This window comes from Hesperophylax consimilis, chromosome 5 (assembly GCF_061612785.1).
Source record: "Hesperophylax consimilis isolate HC1 chromosome 5, BYU_Hcon_1.0, whole genome shotgun sequence".
Lineage (NCBI taxonomy): Eukaryota > Metazoa > Arthropoda > Insecta > Trichoptera > Limnephilidae > Hesperophylax > Hesperophylax consimilis.
In genome coordinates, this window is record NC_142840.1 from 23,071,838 (window position 1) to 23,087,947 (window position 16,110).

Genomic DNA, 16,110 nt, shown 5'->3' on the forward strand with positions numbered 1-16,110 from the left:
ATAAAAACAGAGAGATCTCCTCTCCACTCGGCACTTCCGCTGGACCGGAGTGAGGCTGAGAACTGAGACCACCACAACACCGGCCACAGAGATAATAGCTCTCCACTGGTCTGGTCTATGAGCATTCTATAATCTTTTGTTATATTATTTTTTAATCTTAGGTAGGTATATAACCATACCCCGTGAAACACTTGTTGATGTCCTCCAAATTAATCTAAATAGTAATACTGTTTATTAATATTTTTTCTCATCCATTCAACTTTCGAAATTCGGTGGTGTTAAGAAACACATAACAAAAGTGTATTTCTCAACCCACACAACACACAATCCATTCCGCGGATTCAACAATTTATATCTTCTATCTAATGTGCTTTGCAGCTTGTAAATCAATAATCACGACCACAAAAACCGCTCAAAGAAAACTCATATTTCAAGAAAATCATAAAAACAAATAGTATTTATAACTGACAATCCAATAAATCTGCCTCTGCCGTCACAGGTGTTTGGCGGAAACGCAAATGTTTTCTACCAGTGGAGAGCTGCGTCTTTTCGCGCCAAATCTTGATGACGTAATCTGAATTAAAACACCTTGTTGTCTACTCAAGTGTTGGGTGCGAGGTCTGCGCTTTTCAAATTACAGCACAGATTTGAGATAGAGTATATTCTATTAGCCTTCTCATTACCAAATAGAACCTAGGGCTTAGAACTTCCTTGTTTCCCTCTTCGTTGCTTATTGCTTCATTGCCTATCTACTCTATTTGATTATTTTGCTGATTAGTCATTTGATAATACTACGTATATTATAACTAGTGCATGGATTTTGGGTGCAATTGGCTATCCCCGTAGTTCTCGCTCAGACCCAGTGTCCACGGTAGCTATGGCAGCCACTGTGGAGAGTGTATCTTGTGGTAGGTAGTGACGCAAGCGATTCTGGGAACGGTCCGCGGACAGTCCAGATATTTCGATACGCTATAAATCTTACATAAGACAGCCATCCAGGATGTGTTTAGTTTTTACATGTGTTGTGTGATGAAAGGAAATCTTTTGATATACAAAAATAAAGACTTCACCTCTGGTTGCCTCGGAGAGTTTAGTGTGTTTTACTTTTCTTTCGATGGTTTATTTTAAGTCCTATAATCTTAACAATGAATCAATAAATTTCGTAGAATAAATCTCGTCAGGTATTCTAGCTGTTTTAGAAATATATTAGATTACAAATGAACACTAATGAATTCGTATAAGTAACTCATTATTCTTGGTTGTTTTTTGTCCTGCCAGATGCATCGGTTTTTTTGATTTTATGGTTTCTTTCCTAATCCTGATGCACATAAAAGGGTTTCTGTAAATACCTATATTGATTAAATATTTTTTTTTCTGTTTAGCGTTTTATTGTCATGGGAATTGATAATGTACGTATTACACCGTTAGCTTAATTGTCTCTGGGTATCAAACCTAAATCTATGTCAGTAACATGTTTCCTTGACGACTTCTCATTAATATTAGAAGAAGAGATGAATTAGCATTAAGATACCGTTTCAAAATGATGGCCAGTTTAATACACAAAAGCTTTAGAGTTCAATATGGTTAGGATAAATAACGGCTCCTTCTATAGAGCAGACATTGAACAGTCATCTTGACATGTTTCTATACTCTAAATGTCCAAATGGACTACACATTTTAGTCACAAATGACATCCATTACATTAGTTCCTAGTGTTCCATTGTCACGACACTAGAAAGCTGATAGCCGAGCGACATAGGAGAGAGTAATAAATAGTCATAGAGATGTGATCCAGAACTACTACTGTACTTAACTGTTAGGTTATAATAGCGATACACTAAAACAAAAATCTCATTTCCTGGGTAAAACGAACCAATTCAGCAACTGAAGCTACTTCACTCGACGAACCCCAGTAATATCTTTTTCTCGTGGCCTCTATTTAATATCTATTTATTAACGTCCTATTGGGCTTTTTCAAAAAGTTTCTTTGAAAACAAAAATCGGTCTGATTCTAAATGACTCTTATCTTTGTGGATTTGAAGTAAGTAATGCATTCTTCGACATAATTTATTTAATTGTATTATTATAATATGTATAACTGTGCTTTATTTATTTATTTTATTTGCGGTGGGTCTAAGTTGGTTTCTATACAACATAATCTCTTATAAGCTCTGATAAATATTTTAGTTGGCAAATATTGTAAACATCCGAAGATCATTCTGTCATGCAATTAATTAGCATTGTTTTAAGGTTTGATCGCTTTATATTCAGCTCAACCCGTGGCATTGATTCTCGTTGTCTAGTACAGATTTGCCTCCTTTTATGGACTTGGTTTAAAAAGTATTTTGGCATGTCCTACAGTGCGTTCTTGCATACGAATGTTCCTATTTTATTCAGCCATTCTGATTAACGATATCAAAGCGTGATCTCTAGTCTAAGAAGGTCTCTCGTACAATGCGAGAATTTTAACTAACGTTTTTCAGCGATATTCTTCCGTCATTCATTTTGGATCTCACGATCTATGTATCTGTAAATGGCTTCTACTGATTTCAGCACGACTTTGGAATTAAAATAATCGCCTGCATTTGGTATCTGACTTTAATTCAATAGTCACAACAGCGATCATCATAATAATTATTGATGTTGATATCAACTTATTACAGTGCCTGTGTAGCGTATAGTACCTACTAGACAGTGTGCCATAACGTCTTCTGGCGGTCAGAATACGGTAAGAAATATTCCATTGAATAATATCGTGAATAGCCTTGATTGTTCATCAGAACTCTTTTATGTAAATCGTGCAACATTCGCTACCACGGACGAAGTAGCTGTAAAATATTAAGTATGAGTATGGCTTATTATAAGTTGGTAGTTGGCAGTTGGCAGCCAAACAAATACCAGAGTCCGAATTAAACCTATTTCCAGTCAAATTGAACCAGGGACATTCGCAGTTTGTAAACGTTTGTAGAACGCATTGTTTATTTAAAATAGCAAACATGAATTAATTGCTAATAAGAGCAAACTGTTTCAGCAATATGTCGCCGTTGATTGATATCTGTAATCATCAACACGCTGCTTGAAGCCGCGTCGTTCAGTGTTCATTAAACCACAACTGACAGAACTTCTTTCCATCGTGTTTATTTGATTCTGGAGTGATTTGTTATAGCTTTTATTTGTTTTGCTTTTAGTTATTGTCTATATTGTCTTTTATTATTCTATTTGTATGTAACCATCATCATTCAACAGCTTTATCTTTGATACCTGTTAAAGTTTATCAAATCGTCTAGGGTCCAATAACTATCGGAATAATATATCACTGATGTGAAATTCAACAACATTGTAAGTATGGCAAAACCATATTGAAGTTACCCGCAATTTGAAGCGAATGTTTTTTTGTGTGTATACTGGAAAGTTGGTTGATGAGTGTTAAGCTGGATAGTGGAAGCTGGAGGCTGGGAGTGTGTATGTTGTCTTTGTCCGCCGTGCGTAGGGAGGGAGTAGGACTGTCGAGAAGAGAAGAGAGTGTAAAACGGACACGTAACGTGTATGACCAAAGCGCGTAGTTTATCTGCGTTTCTAATGTGGAACGATACAGCAAACAGCTACCAGCTACCATAACCAATCACCTCAGCGTACAGTAATATGCCACACAACACAAATCACTTCATTCAAGGTAAATTTCTAATACATTCGCAATTTTAATGACTGCCATTCGGTTTGCTAGTAGTGTTATTATTGGCCGACTTTTTTTCGTCCCGAGTCCGTATGTGTGTGTGTTTGTGTGCGGTTACTGGTGGTGGTGTGTCAGTGACAGTGGTCCGTGTTCACGGAGCGGTGACGTCACTAGACCCATTCATAGTTTTGTATTGGCGGTGCTGTCAGACTATCCAACAATCCGCGAATACTTGGCACACCTTGGCATAGTAGCTTGTCGCTTATCCGCAGCAACCAACCAATCAAATATCAACCAAGCAAACAACAGTGAAACTTAGTTTATATTCCCGTGACTTGGGTCAGATAGGCAGCGCTCAATGTTCTTCAAGCAGGCAGTTTACTGAAGGAGCCACGCGTAGTTCACGCGAAAGAAGGAAAGGTTACGGCTGAGGACACCCCCTGCTAAGCCTACCTATTAATTGCTGGTTCATCAGGCGTCCACTGCCTAATACATTCGACTGTGTCATTTTAAATATTAATTTATCTAAATGTAAATAATTCCAATTTTCTAATCTCTAGAGTCTAGGTCATAGATACGCATAAGTCGTGTAAAAAACTACATGATTATCATTTTATCGACCTACAAGCGATAAAATATCAATACATAAATATTTGGGATTCGTATTGATTCTGATAGGCCATGTTATTTTGTATGCTTATTTAACAGATAAAACATGACGTACGTCAATCAACCATCGATTGAAAGGGAAAACATGACATAAGAAACATGGATGCACATTGTTAAAATACTGGATTCATTATAAAAAATATGCAAAGTGGATTTTACTTTGTTGTATGAAATGAATAAATCGTGAACATATTAATTTGCCTTTCAATCAATACACTATACCTGCATTAATTTTTCTTGTGGAATTTCATCCCAAGAACCCATTTCAAAGCTAAAAAATAGCATTAAACTATCAAGAACGTAAAAAAAATAAAGGAACGAAATAACAAATTAGCGCAACAGTGCAAAAATAAAACATTATAATATTATGGTGACATTTTGGTACTACTGGCTAGTTCTGCAAAAAGAATTTTCAAACCTATTATCTATTTATGGACATGACTTATTTGTACCTCTTATCACCATCAGCGGATGAAACTTTTTTCTTGTTCCATGATCTCTTCGTTTGGCTAATGTTATATTTCTTGTCCTTGTTATTTATGAAGTATCATTAACACCCGCCCAACTTAAGATTTTGCACATGCATAATATAATCGTTAACTTTTTTGTGTTTAATTTATTGGTTTCCGTACCCGCACAATCGTATATTTCTTGTTATTTCACACATAGTAGAATTTTGGTCGAAAAAACCAAGGAAGGTCGTTTGACTCGCCTCGTGCGAAATTTGCCAATAAGCGTATTCCACATTCCGCATATTCTCCACCAACGCATTTCGATATCGCTTTGCCTGCGTGACGTTTCTATAACTTTACTTTTGACGGGATTCTCTTTATTCTTCTTCATTATTGCTGGATAAGGAATTGATATGCGCATGAATTGTTGAATTTAGTAAAATATATATTGTGATCAATACGAGATGACTACAATTCTCAATTGTCATTATTCCAAATTTTGCTACCATACGATCTAAAACCGCACATTCCGAAAAGGTTCCAACTGGCTACAACGTCATTACGACCTAGAAAATGCCACAGGTTGGAAGACGTCTATTACTAATGTGGCCGGGCGTGACGTCAACGCCGCTGAATTCACAAATAAAAACGAACATGTCTTTTGGCGGCAAATTGAAAATGGCAAATTTTAAATCGTCATAGAAAATTTATTCGTAATAATGAAATACCTTTGCTATCGTACTTTTTTAAATTAATTTTTTTTTCGTATTGAAAATACCCGGTTTGATCGATCATTCGAGCATAAATTGTTTTTTTATTAAAATAATGCCCAGGCAATGGGAACGTAATGGGCAAGTTTGACACTTGTAGGGCACTGAAGCGATCAAGGATGGAAGAAGTCATCAGGAAGATGTGGCACCATCGAATGGATCAACTGTTGAATAAAAGGTCAGTGGCTGAGTTGAATACCTGACAAGAGTCCCAACTGCTTCCAACCGTCTGCGTCTGAAGCCAGTGAGACTAAAGCATCCCCAATACGGGTTTGCTTGTGAGGCTGGAGGTAGTGGGGAGGAGAAGGAGATGGGGAAGAGAAAGGTGGGGAGTACCTTTCAAGAAACTTTTCGATTTACGATTTGAGCCCGCGCCCTTCAGCTTGCTAGTCGAGAACCTTACCCCTCGACCACGGAGGCCGTCAAAGGTTATTTAAAGAGTGTCTAATAATTAAATATATCCACTGTTAACTTCATTATACTATAGCACCATTCTTCTTGTGCTAGAAAATACAAGCAACATTTTCCGCTTACTGTGATTGTAGTAGGAGATTTTAAAATATTATCAGGTTATTCGAAACACGGGAATGCTTGTCTTCCTTAAATTCTTGAGATGGGTAATATCAAGAAACGGTGTAACTGAATAGTGTGTTGTGTGAATGCGAATGAAGAATGAGTTCGTACAAAGACTCTGCCTAATGGTTAGTGTATTCAAAACACTTATAAACAATGATGATATTATATATGACCATTACAGGGATAAATTGAATGAATGCTGTACATATACAATTTTTTTAATTAATTTTTATTTGGCTTGTGTTAAATCCTCGGGCGGCCTTCTAGCCGTTGTTGGGTGGATTTTGCAGATTTCGGTTGACATTAATTCATTCAAATCCGGCATTTTGACGTCGGCGGCCCGTCGTGCGACGGGTAGGTGTTTGGCGCCTGGAAAAAAAGGCTGAATCTTGCGTCGATAATAAATTATGGTCCATTTGATGACCATCCATCACTCGGTGGTTCTATTAAGCCGATATAAATATTGTGTATTCTTACCATACCATAGATAAGATCAACAAGCATTGTTTATGGCATTTTTATTAAATTTCTAGATCTACATTTCATATGCATATTACTGTTACTATGGGCGTCCTTTTTCTTTCGGAAATATGGAACAAGCAATTATTATTTTAAAGTTTAGCGGAAGTTACCAAGTTCTATAGCTCATGACGGAAATGACGTTTTCTTACTGAAAATAGATGTATCAACCAAATAAATATATGTGCAAATTTCACAACGCCAGAACTCAACTGGGTTAGAGACTTTTTGCTGCTTGAATTAGTAAGGTTAACAAATATAAATATTGTATAAAGGTATGTGTAATTATTTTAACTAGTAAAAACAATAAATTGAATAATTTTTAACACTTTACACTTTCAGAGTTTTTAAAATTAGATTATAGAAATTTAAAGTCATAACCTCTGAACTTCTGCAAATCTTTTAATTTTTTTAGAATTATTTTTACTTCGAAGTCAGATTTTAAAAATAATTCGAAATCCAATACAACCGTCTTGTATGGTCGTGTGCCCTCCCCTCTTACCTCAACTCCCCCCGTTCAAACCGGCTAGTGGTCTGGCAAGTTACGGTCTCGACCGGTCAAGCAGGAGACTGACCACGAGGAAACCGACAACACCGGGTATAAAGAATACAATTAATATGAGGACATTTAAAATACTTGCATAGAAGGAAATGCATTTGTTACTAGTTGTCTGAAAAACTGTGAAAAAAATGATGCGTCTAGTCAAGGCTTAATAACGATCCTTAAATGTATGAATACGCGGATAAGTGAATTGGAGCACTGGTAAAAAGAGTGTGATAGTTTGAAAGTGTGGAAACGTTGGTGATGTGTATTGCTTTCGCCCTTTTTGTTCGGTGTGTCCGTTTGGGTAGCGAGTTACGCGTGTGTCCAGTGTTGCCAGCACTGGGTCTTTATTGCTTTTCGGAAAATGGCCGCCAACCGTGTTACGCCGCGTCTCTTGTTGCTTTATTTTCCTTCCCACAAAAGGATACTCGCGTGCCTTATTTTGGGACCAATAAATTCATAATAACCCGCGGATTCCGTGCGTCGTCCATCGCAGGGCCGCCACCATTGTTAATAATTATTAATGGAAAACATTTTGGCGTACAACAGTTCGTAGCTGGAACGGCAACCGGAGGCGAACACAGAACTCACAATTATGATTTATTGTTGGAATACGTCAAGTTTCAAACTTCATTAAAGAAAACTCCAGAGAAAAGTAAAAAATTGTGTATTAAATATTGACAAATAAAAACACACTGAAAAACGTAATATACACTTATTGTCCCTTACCTGTCTCACTAAAAACAATACGTAGTTCATAGGACAACAGGACTTGCAGCGCAGTGAGATAAATGTATTCATAGTTCAAACGTCCGTCACTCCTGGACGCATTCCAGATTCCTGCCCACCCCTCATATCTGTTTCCTTCCCAGAATCTCATCTCCTTTAAATTTCCTTAAAAATACCCTCGTCACAGCATCCTATATGAGGGGGGTCCAACACCGGACTCAGTAAAGAGAATAGGACTCGTAGATTACATTCCTAGAAAATGCAACAATGTTATTTGCACCATCTCTTTGATCAGTGTGATGTAAATAATAAGTGGTGTAAGTAGTTGTCCCGAAAAACATTCTAATTAATTTTCCACCCCCTCCCCTCCTTGTCCCTGGGTGGAACCCCTTCCCTTACGGTCGAACCCCCCTCATGTGAATGATATGGCTACTTCACTGAGTGGCATGAATATATATATAACATAATGTTAGATGCAAAAAAATTATATTGCACATCCCATCAGGAGTTGAGTTCATCTTGCCGAGCCAGAAAGGAGTTGATCCTAAGATCCTAGGAAACAAATTGTACAGCGCCCTTGAGGTGATTTTTCACAAAAACGGCGCTCTACAAATTATCCAATTATTATTATTATTATTATTATTATAGTTTATGTATATTTTGATGTATAAATACATAATGTTCTTGTCAGTGTCTTAAAATATTTTTGTGTGGTTCGTGCAAGCAACAATTTACGGTTGCTGTTCTTAGAAAAACATAATATAAAAAAGTAGTGCCCTGGTCATTTATTTTCCTCGATGTTCTATTTGAACTTGGTCGACATTTAAATACTGATTTAAATATTCATTCTTAATTTGAATTTGGCGAATAAATTAATCCCAACCAAAAAAAAACACTCAACGTAATCCCAGAAGCTCTTTATAGAGAAGAATCAAAGCAAATATTGTGACATTTTATTAATTCATTTTTTTCTAATTAACGTTTTAAGTGCACAAAAAATATTTGATTGATTCAATTCAAGTATTTACCCGCTAATTATATTGAGAATGCCGTTATTATTTACATTGGATCGGTTTCTTTTCGTACTACATACATACCTTATATGTTTTTAAATATTTTATCAACAAACACATCCCGGAATTTTATCGGGTATCACAAACCAGTCATGCTTTCCATATTTTACAAATACTCGTACGTCAGAAGAAAACACAATTTTTGCAGAATATTTTAAACTTTAATAGTTTCGCTCACCTTTCTTATCCATCTCCCACAAACCTTACATTTTATTTATTCTCCCTCTTCCACACTCTGCCAATATTCTAACTTAGTTGGCTATCTATGTACTTTTCAGGGAATTGGCGTTGACTAGATAACTGCCTAATCCTGAGTCAGAGACCGCCCAATTTGTAAATGGGTCACGCAATTTTCACGGAGTTCATTCCACTAATTGCGATAATTAATGACGGGTAATAGTTCCACAAGTCGTTCATTGTTATAAACGGCAGACTCAGAGTCAAGTGAGGTGAATTGGCGGTATTCTGAGGAATTACAGCAGGGGTCAAATGATTTTACTTATTTCTTCATTGTGTTTGCATTCTTAGACCTGTTGATTTATCAAATTTTAAACACCGTTAATTAAGCCGTTGATCTTTGGAAAATAACTTCACGCCCTGATCGTGTGACCTTTGTTGATGAGACAATCCTTAGTACATAGATGGCACAAATTTTTGAAATAGCCACCTCCTTGGCATGTAATCTTTCAAAATTAACATCACCGCGGCATCTTTGGCGGGCAAAATATTCATTACAAAATCTATAAGTCATACTTAATAGTTCTTTCCAATTTTTAGCGATAGTGGAAAATTGGACATTGAATTAGATTAATTATAACCTCGTTTATAAAAATTGAGATAATTTCATGAAATTCCATTTTAAACATTTGCTTGTAAACGTCGTTATAACATTTTTTATCCAATTTATTATTCTATATAAACAAGCGGATAAAAACATTAGGCACTTACCTATCGTGTTTTTAGTTTTTTATTAGGAATGAATGAGTCAATTAACTTGCATTAAACAAGTAAACTATTATTGAAGGAATAATCAATATTTCCATTCATGCCAAGACTGCTGATAACATTACACAATATTACGTCATTATTTATGAAAATAAAATATGATTGTATGTACTTTAATTCAGATAAATTATTACATAATTCCTTACAGAGGAGTTCCATTCACAACTAATCATTATTACAAACAATATATTATTATTTAGAATTTGCATGTTGATGGTAAATGATATCGCATTTTATGAATGTTGTAACCTTGAGATGAGAGTGGATGTTTATGAGAATTTGGCGGAATTTTATTTGTTTTTCTTTAACCAAGGCGTGGTTATCCGTCTCTAATTGTATTACTTTATCTATAATATCTTTTTAAATGTAAAACTGCATTCCTGCTTTTTTATTATGTACTGTTGCTGAGGCACAATTTACCACAATATACTTTAACCGGCATTTTTTTGCAGTTCTCATCAATTTTTCAGTACCTAATATAGGTAATTCCATTAATGGAGGACTGAACGCAGTTGGCGTTAACAAAAAAATATCCAAAGAAGCGAAGCTAGCAGTCCACAATGGAGTGCTAGTACCTACCCTGATTTAACGAAGTGAGGCATGGAACTGGCAGAGAAAGGATGAAAGTAGACTGAATACTGTAGAAATCAGATCCCTGAGGCGTACGTGTGGTAAAACCATGTATGATCGTGTGAGAAATGTGGAGATCCGCAAAGAGTGCAAGGCTGATGTAAGTTTAATGAGTAAGATCAAGAAAGGGACGCTTGGATGGTTTGGGCATGTAGAGCGAATGAGCGAAGAAAGGAGGTTAAGGAGAATATACGATGAAAATGTGAATGGTAAGTCGGGGACGCCCGAGGAAGAAATGGCACGACCAAGCGAATCAGATACTTGAGTCGGGCCATATCAAGAGTCAGAATAATAGAAGAGTATGTATGAGACGATGTATGAATGTGAATGAGGCAATGAGTGTGTGCCAAGACCGAGTTTTTTGGCGGTCCATCCTTTCTGCCTACCCCTGCGGTTTAGTTAGTTAGTTAATTAGTTTAATATCTATTATTTAATATTCTAATCTAATTTCACACTTCACAATAATTGTGTTGTAATGTTTTTTAAGAAGGCAGATTTTTTTTAATAAAAGTAATATTTCTGGTGTTACCAGAATTATTAAAGTCGCAGTGCAAATGACAATCCTTGCTGTATTCCTAATTATTCCAGATATCCGATACAATGTCCCAGTGTTCTCCGATAAGTGGAGAAGTCTGTCTGTCAGTGTGTTGGCTGAGCACTGAGCACTGAGAAGTGAGCACCATTATTGAGCACATGCTCACCCCACATTATGCGCACTAACTGTTTGCTCTTTGTGATTGTATTGTTTACTTTGGCGATGCCTTCGTGTCTACTTGGACTTATTTACATACAGAGTTCCGGAACCTTTTGCGGTTTCAACTCTAACATAATGATACTTTTCTTTAAAAAGTTTATGAGTGTTAACCCGGATCCACTTAGCCTCATCCAACGGGTGTAAGATATTTTCTTTTGCATGATTATTATTTATTTTTATTGTACCGATTAGTTTTGTGTTCATTTACTATTTTACCCTACATGGAGTATGAGAGGTATGAGAGGATTTGCTTTTGGCAAATATGCTATCATCGTGGCAGATAAGTAAATCTGCATTAATCGAACATTTTGTTTCTATTGTTAAAGACTTGACTTATGTCGGCATTGCAATATACCACCTGGATGTTGGAAGGTTTAAACTGTTGCCCAGACATTATTCTCACGTAAGTGTTACCACGGGGGAATGTCATCGGTTGATTTTCAAACATGTAAGAGGTCTATGTGTGTTTAAGTATCTACTTTGCTATTTTAGCATTTATCGCTAGGTAAACAGTAAAACAACACATCTTGTTTACAGCACCAGAAATCCAATAACAAATATTTTCACCTTGATGTCATGTAACATTTCGTTTTTCAGAGTTTATTTAGGTAATTAATTAATTAACGAAATTGACTTCAATAAATTAGTTATCGATGAAGATATTTGCATGCCTAACCTCTACCTCTACAATCCTCTCCTAGAAGTTTACAACCTAATTATCTAATCTTTATAGTAATTGGAAATATTGTAATAGGAGTTGAGTGGAGAACCATCCAACTAGTGCATTAGTAGCATATTATTTATCTTCTATCAATAGATAGAATAAAGTCCGTGGTGGACACCGGGCGGGTGGCCTAGTGGTGTGGATTTGATTTGTGTGAAAATCTACAACTTTATTCCGAGATTTGCACACTTGACCTTCAACACAAGAGGACGGTCATTATCTACTTTAGATTTCGAAAAACGCTTCAAAAAAAGACTTCAGCTAGTTTCGCATAATTAAGATATGGTTCTAATTATTTTTTACAATCTTTATAAGAACTGCTCACCGTTTATTGCGAAGATTTAAAACTTGTATTTGTTTAACTAGTTTGAGATAAGAATATCCCTATTGATCATTGAGTAAGCAATTCGTTTATCTTCACCTTTTTCAAATTTACAAAACACACGAACCCAAGTTGTTTGTCAACCATGTAGTATTTACTTTCCATGAATTACTCGGTAGTTTTTTTTAAATTTATTTTATTTATTCGGACGCCACCTTTCTATAAAACTGGTTAATTTACCATAACCGACACAATTCAAATCATTGTTTTTGATAAGATATGTACATATATACATTTTTTGTTAAATCTTTGTATGCGAAATAATGATTTATTATTCTTATGTAGAATAGTTCTTTAAGTACGCCTACTTAATTAAAGTCTAAGCGCATTTAGAAAGATTTTTACTAAGATGTTTGCCATTACTACATACATTATTATATCATGTTCTCCGAAACTGTTTGAAAAGTGTAATTAGATAAATATGTATACCTTCATTAGTTATGTTATCATGTTTACTATCATCGGCGGAGAATCTTTAAGAAATAGCAGCACAGACGTACCAGTTTGTTGTAGTCATGTCTTATCTGTTACAAATGAATACAATATTTATTGTGTTCACTTATCCTCTGCTGATACAATTGGCTCCCTTATGATTTACGGCCCACGGAGTTTCATGTTCTTTCTACAGACATTCCACTTCTAAAATGCCATATTAAAAATACCAGTTTCTTGATCCCATCAACTGAATACATCGCCCTATCTAGTAAGCGAACTGTACGTCTGTAGGACTGCAGAATTGTAAACGGTGGGCTAACAAGCAACTGACCTTCTTGGCTCCTGTCTTCGCAAGAATACTAGCATTTAATCTGCTTGAGCTAAATCTTGGTCTCCAAAAGAATCCACAACTATCTTATTTATTGTTTTTCTAATGGCTCGAATAATTTATTTGGTATGATCTGTCATTGATTGATAGTTTTTCTCCATAAATGTTTTCGATAAATCCGGAATCCTGGTACATGAATCTTTCTTCGGAATATGGAATGATATAAGACCGGTCACTATTTCTGTTGCGTTTTTTTGTCAGTTGGTCAAGTGGTGTGTGTATTTGGACATCTTGATAAACATTGCTTAGTTATTTCGGCTGGTTAAAATGTCAACTCTCCGCTACACGGTTTTGGCGCCACGTTTGTTGATCGGGTCATTTTTTTATATTTCACCATTCGGCAATTAGCATATGAATCGGTGCTGCCGTCTCTAACATTATTTTATTTTGGAATTTATTACAAAATTCCGATAAGAACGCTCGTCACTCACGGTGCCAGAATACATTTAGTTTGATGTGAACTACATAATCATAATTGTTTTCCTACAATACATCATTCCATGAACATGACAATTTTATTTCATGTGTTTAGCACTAAATCCTTGTCTTTATTCTTCCTTACGTGCAAAATTAATTATATTTTAGATAATTCTATTACAGGTATGATCGTTATGTACCTTCTTGCATTTGGCATACTTTTAAGGCAGTTTATTATATTACCTTCTAGTCGTCATTGATATTAGTTTATTATATTACCTTCTAGTCGTCATTGTTATTAGTTTTTCATGATGATTTTGAATACTTGTGATGATTGCATTGTTTATACTGTTTTTAAAATATATTTTTCTTTGTTTTCAGGAATATTAGGTAGTTCAAATGGAAGAAGAACTCCCAGGATAGAGTATCAACTCAACAATAGACCCCGCCTCCTCCGATCCTGGCCTTAACACAATCGATAACATGTAAGAAAATCATCAGTTCTAGTTATTAAGACCTCATATTTTTCTGAAACTATGAATTACATTGTTTACAGATTATTACACTCTTGTGTAGGAGATACACCAAAATATATCTTACTTGACCATTGTGGAACCCAAACGGAGAAAATTAATTGTATTTCTAGAGTTCATAGAAAAAAAAGGTTATATCTGGACAAAAGACATTTCACATTCTGAGGACACCAGACCTTGAACATTGTCAAAGGATAACTTTCATTATACCTATGTATAGATACTGAAAAAACCTTATGTCTTATACATTACTCATTTTCACAAAAAGTGGACAATCGATCTCTGACTTCTGATCGAAGAGGTACAGAGATACATTTGGAATAAACCCTAACGCGGTTTGTTGACACGATCCCACATTCTAAATTTCTACCTAAATATATAACATACGAGTATATTCCTTCATTTAAAGCTGTTAAAAAATATAATAATATATTTTTAAGATAATCTGTATTCAGCCGGGCTGAAAAGGCAATTACATGAAATTCCACAGAAAGAAAAAATTTAAAAAAACACATTTGGTCCTGTATTTTCACATGTTAAAGGTATTTATTTTATTTTTTGTTATTTTGTATGAACTATTATCTTTAAATTCGTGCAAGTTTCGCTCTATTTTAAAAAGTAGTAGTAAAAGTAGTCGTATCTTTAAATTCGTGCAAGTTTCGCTCTATTTTAAAAAGTAGTAGTAAAAGTAGTAGTATCTTTAAATTCGTGCAAGTTTCGCTCTATTTTAAAAAGTAGTAGTATCTTTAAATTCGTGCAAGTTTCGCTCTATTTTAAAAAGTAGTAGTAAAAGTAGTCGCTTACGCCTGTTAATAATTATTATAATAGTTTTTTAGATTAGCGCGCTCCTTTTTCATATTTTCTTATTGAACGCTTATATTCGAGCCTTAATACCTACATTATGTTATCTTGCTATAAAGTTTAAAAAATATGAACTAGTAATAGACTAAACACGACTAAATTTGGAATTAACTCCTTACAATACATTGCACATAAGCAATATAACGCATTACCTAGTAAACTAAAACTTCCGGCAACGAACAAAAAAACATTGGCAAAAGCTCTTAAAAGCTATTTCCTCAGCAGTTTTATTAATGCCTGACACATTCTTTCTTTGGAACTCCAAAATAACTTCTGCGTTTATTTATTTTAATGCATCTATGTTGTCTTGTCTTTAATATAATGTTGTCTTTCCCGAAATGAATTTAGTAAACTCACTGGGAATAATAACTTATTATTTTGTAATGTATTATTCTGTAATAAATAAATAATCCTTAAAAATTCGAACATAACCGAATGAATAGTGGTCCAACGAAATCCCGCGGCGCCAAGAGACCGGGCCAGCAGCCTCCGCCCGATAGTGAAACGGATACGTCCGAGAAAGTCTTCGTCAAGTCAGGTAGCCGCCGCCAGGTGTGTTGCTCGCAGCCCTGGCGTCGGGGTGGAGCGGGGGCTGGGGCAGGGGGCGCGTAACTCGGGAGCCGCGGTCCGCGCCCCCCGTCCCCCCGCGCCCCGGTCCCCACAGCCCCACAGACCGGTAATCTCCCCCCCCGAGCAGCCAGCGGCAGGCAGCGATTGCCCACCAAATCCGGTATACCAACATACCGTGCTCCGTGTTCCGTGCGTTGTGCGACCACACTCAACCACACTACTCGAGCCGCGAGGTCGCCGGGCGAACGAAGACAAAATTCAACTATTTGGCGTATTTTGATGAGATAATTATGGTCGAACTATTTTCCTGACAAACCCAAAAATAACCATTTAGCGTAGATTAAACACAAATACTGCCACCGAATAGATAATACACACTAGAAAAACCTTCCCGTAGATTTGAATG

At 35.9% G+C, this 16,110-nt stretch overlaps 1 protein-coding gene across 2 annotated transcripts in view; it reads left to right on the forward strand.

Annotated features, from left to right (window-relative positions):
* LOC149423657 (protein sprouty-like) overlaps nucleotides 1–16,110 on the forward strand; it is a 121,409-nt gene that overhangs the window by 47,005 nt on the left and 58,294 nt on the right. For both annotated transcript variants that reach the window (XM_089632066.1, XM_089632065.1), the window contains exon 2: nucleotides 14,122–14,225. The gene's annotated coding sequence lies outside the window, so the exon portion shown is untranslated. The remainder of the gene's footprint in view (nucleotides 1–14,121; nucleotides 14,226–16,110) is intronic.